Below are 5,226 nucleotides of genomic sequence, written 5' to 3'. Positions count from 1 at the left end.
CCTTAATCCAAAATAATCCAGGGGATTTCAGCTGATACCCCCAGATATTCTGGTTTTAATCCATTTTGTTTGTATTTTCAAAAGCGATTAAAAAAATAAAAATAAAAAATTGATATTTGATGTTTGATGGCACATGCACCTTATACTGCCTACTCATGAAGCCAAGAACAAGCGTGTGGCTCCATGGCGAAACAATGCTACCATGCCATGTCCCTTCTATGAGCTCTTGTTTTATGTTGAGATAGTTTTTAGGCATCTACTTCCTTTCCTAATAACCTTAAGGCTTAATAAATATTGTGGTTAACTCGTTTCTTTAACATCAACTTAAATGTTTTGAATTTTGCTATATCTTTGATGTACTTGATTTATAAGATTTCCCGATTATTTTCTAGAATCTCATTAATCACCTTTTAGGTCCCTAAAATAAAGTAAATCGGTTTCATATGAAACAAAATTAGCTCACAAGCAATAATAATGAATATAGAATCTCATGTATAACTCAAGTCACAAGCAAAGCAATGAGAATTGAAACTAAACAAATACATTATTCAAAATTGGCAGTGCATGAATGTCTTTAGAAAGATAGAGATATAAAGTATCACCAATGCCCAAGTTATTATACATGAATTCATTCACATTCCCCTACCTTTTGATGATCTTGAAGAGAAACTCACAAAAGGTTGGAGTGTTCCATTTATTCTAAAACTATGAATTTTATCCATGTACTCAAAATCAAGAAAACCGAAAAAAAAAAAAACCATAAAATCTAAGAGAAAGAAAGAAGAGTGCATGTCGATAGGAAAATGGCAATATTGTGTATGGAAAACAAGATTTTGAAATAACCTAGGGTGATATAAGAATCAAGCGTGGTGAAGAGAAAGCAAAAGAAAAAAAAAATTGAAAATCATGGAAAATGCATAAAATCACAAACTACACTTGGAGAAGAAAGCATAGGAGAAAAGAGTGTGCACTTGAGCAAAATAAATTAGTACATTAGGAAATTTAAACTTTTCTATAGTATGTGATTGAGGGGGAATCATCTTGAAGTTTAATTGATATGTTAGTTTTTGGTCTCCAAAAAATCATCAACACCGTGTTTTTTCAAAATATATTTTCATATATTGTTTAAAATAGTTCAAAATATATGTATCTCGAAGTGAAAAATGGCAAACTTGGTTAGGATTATTTAAATATTATTTCCAAGTAAATAAGGCATTACCTTGAAAATTTTGGAAACGCCCTCATGTGGAAAAGGACTACTGTCAACCCTTTAGCCACTTGACTCAATTTTGGAGGAAAAGGCCTCATGGATTGGCCTTGCACCCATGGGAGCCTAGAAGGAGAGCAATGATGGCATGGAGGTTTGGTGGTTCAAACCCCAGAAGCTAAGATGCGGGGGCCATGTTTGAACCAGACACGCACCATGGACAAGCCAGACGCGCACCACGGGCGAGCCAGATAGGCACCGCGTTCACACCGCGGGCGAGCCAGACGCGCACCATGTGCACATCAAGCAGGCACCGTGCGTGCACCAGACATATGTTGGCTATGGAGCTAGTGTAGATGGAGGGTGAGGTTCATTTTGGAATATAATTTAGAATTATTTAAATATTCCATTATGTCTCCTCAAGCATGGGTGATGTCTCCTCTAGACATTTTGAAAATGCCCTGTATTGCTCTTTAAGGGGGTGTAGGTGACTCAAGGGGGGCACAATGGGAAGGCCTTGATTGCACCAAGGGGGCACCATGGCACGACCTTAGGCGTGCCTAGGACACACAGATGGCACTCAAATACGCACACATGGGCTGCGTGCACCCCATGGTCGCAACGGCATGGGGCCTGGTGCAGCCTACCTCCTCCTCACGCAGGCACAAGAGTGCCTAAGCCTTGTGCAATGAGCTTGTTAAGGAAGCCATGAGTGCAATGTCATGGCCTAATGGGGCACTAGACAAGCAGTTGACTCGCACCTGATGTCTACACACAACATAAGAGCACAATGTCCTATGCACCAAAAGGGAACAGCCATGGGCGCAATGCCATGGCTCATTGCTGTGGAGCTTGACCTGGCAGTGGGAACGCTAGCAACATGCTCAGGCCATGGGCACCTTGACATAGCATGGGCTGACACATCAGTGTGGGAAGGCACATTGATGCACTAGGCACTTGGTCAGCTGGGTGGTGCATGCTGATCAAGAAGGCAGCTAGTTGTGGTAACAAGTGATCAAGTCAGCTACAATGGATAGGCAGATGACTGAGGACTGATGGCTGGTGCAAGGAGACGCCTTGGGCTAAAGGAGTGTCTCCAGTTAGGTAGTTCCATGAGTAGCTCACTAGCTGGGTGGTTATGCAAGCAGTTGTGGGCGGTTGTGGCCAGTTGCATAACCACCAAATTGGCTCCATGTTTTGAATTTTGAAATTCGAATGTAAACTGTAGATTGGGTATTTTAAAAGGGCCTCCTACATCCTTGAGACAGGCATGAAAGATGGGGATGGTTCTCTGAATGCTTAGGGGTGTGAGCATTGTACTCTGACTCAGGGAAACGATTTTGTATCTTGTAGTGAGTGAAATAATACAAGTTGGGAAGAGTTCTTGTAATTGTGATTGTTGTTTGTTACTCTGTTTCTCTAAAGACTAGGAAGGAAGGTTGGATAAGGAAGAGTCTTTAGTACCACACACTCAATGAAAAAAAAATTGACTGATATTCAGGGGTGTGACAACTACCATGGTTGAAAGTATGATTTCATTTTATGATATAAAAATCCTCAACAAATAAAAAATAAAAACATCTATAATTAAGGGGGAGAAAAATTGAAGTTGTGTTGTATATAAATCAACGTCTTGTCATATTAAACAAAAATTTGGGGAACTGTCCTCAAATTGAATGAATGTTGAAGAAATTAAAATTTGACATGGTTTAGGATTGATCTTCTAGAAATCAAACTAAATCACTTAAATTAGATAGGAAGTTGATATCCTTGAAAATAATTGCTTTGGATTATTTTAGTTATATTATACCTTGTTCGATATTGAAATATTTTTGGGCATATTATATTAATAATGTCTTTATCTAAATGGTTTTTCGTAAATCCTGCAATCTTTGATATTATTGTATAACTAATTGCTTGAGTTAATTTCACTCATACTAAATACTTAAGTTTCTATGTATTTTTATAGCCTTTGGTTGCAATTTTTTTTATCTTGCTTGTTATTCCAAGGCTTTTTTTTTTTTTTTTTTTTGGTTTAAGGGATATATTTCTTAGGTTCTTATGTCAAAAAGAATGTTAAACGCTTAAAAGAGTGCTCAAACTATGCCTAGTGCTTGAACTTTGGGCATCAAGCATTTAAGCACTCTTAAAGGCTTCCAACACCCTTTTAGTGCTCAAAAAGCCATTTTGCACTCGAAGCACTTAAACACTAATTTGGCTTCTATCACTGCATCCAACACTCTCACACCTAATCAAGATTATAAATATTTTTTCCAAGGGTCATTTTCTTCATTTCCTTTGTCCTTAGTTCCCTATAATTCTCTGCTCTATGTCTTTTTGTTTTCTTGCACATTTTTGGGGTTTGTTTTGGTCCAATCCAACCTCATAGGAGTGCTCTAGACTACTTCCTAAGCATTTCCAGTGGTTTACCTTTTCTAGGTAGTTCTCTCATTTTCTTGTCTATTTATATTCTAGTATTAGAGTCAATGTGTTTGGATATAGGTATCTTCAGGAGGCAACTCAATCCTTTGAGCCTAGGTCTTAGTCATGAGGATCTTTTTGCAATACTTGACATAGATGACCTTCTAGTCTAGCATTTTCATTCTGAGCACACTTGTGAGTTTTGCTATGCTTAATTTTTTTTATTATAGAGTCAAGATTGAGCATGGTATTACTTTAACATCATTTTGGGATACTGTTTTTCCTTGTATCTTCCATGCTTGTAGTTGGAAGCCACAAGTTGCACTTCTCAAGGTGTTTATCTTAGATATTCTATGTGAACATCCATTCCAATGTGTCTGGTCTTGCCTTTTGAGTCTTGATGTATGGGTAAACCTTTTTTATCACACTAAGTTCCATTCATCGAGCTCTCAACAAGTCGCCTCTTTAGGATGAGGCTTTTTTTACAGGGTACGTGGTTTCAATGTCGCACCACTACCATCATCTATTAAGATAGATGTACTTTCATTGCTTTCTACTTTGTATCCAAAACCTTGTATTATTTATGGATATCATTTATTTTCTCTCTATCTTTCATTTATTACTTTATCATTCTTTGTTATTTTTACAACAAAAAAAAGAGATAGTTAATTGATATCCATTGTTTTGCTTGACACACATACACATATCTCTTTACTTCTACCATGATCTATTAAGGTTATAGTTATATTTTTTCTTTCCACAAACTGTTCTGCCTTGGTATTTTGTTGACTAGAGTGTTCAAACCATAGGTATTATTGGATTGTTCATCATTTGATGCACTATGATCATTGATTGCATAATTAAGGATAATTTGGTTTAGAGGAGTTATATTAAGTGATATGTAAACTCTGTTTGAAAGTATTAAGAGGTTTATGTAATCATTATTGTCATAAACTTGTCAAAGGGGCAGATTGTTAGCACACTAGACCATGTAATTTAAGTTGGCAATTTTGTTCCATTCATTCTAGTTTAGAACTTTTCTAGGTTGTGTATCTTACTTCCTTTTGAAGATTCAAGGTTATTGCATGACCAACCAGAATGAGACAGGCAAGCATAGAAAGGTCAAAGAAATGTTAAGTCAAATTAATTAAGGCATGGAGTGGACTCGAGGTTTTTAAATTGAGCGAAAAATGTTTTAAACATAGTTTTAAAAAATTCCTTCAAAGCTCAAGTGCTTGTGGTAGATAACCAAATCTCCACAATTTTATTTATTCTAAATTTAAATTGATTTTATTTTAGAAATTTGAGATTTGATCCACTAGGTATTTTTGTCCTATATTACCATGCTAAAATTGGTTTTTGTTCCTTGATACGAACATTGAAAAAAATCATACTAGCCTTCCTCACATCCCAAAAAGTCTTAAGAAGTCTATTTTCACATTCTTTAGGTTTTGAGAGAGATTTGCATCTTTTCAAGTATTGAGGTGTATTCTATTAGGAGTTGCATCGCTAATGTGGAGTTCAATATGGGCACTGGAGAATAAGACCTAGGGATAACATCTGCCAAATAAAACTGTTTACTATTCTTTCGATAGTGG

Source organism: Vitis vinifera, chromosome 4 (assembly GCF_030704535.1).
Source record: "Vitis vinifera cultivar Pinot Noir 40024 chromosome 4, ASM3070453v1".
NCBI classification, from domain to species: Eukaryota; Viridiplantae; Streptophyta; class Magnoliopsida; order Vitales; family Vitaceae; genus Vitis; species Vitis vinifera.
This window is presented reverse-complemented; position numbering follows the sequence as displayed.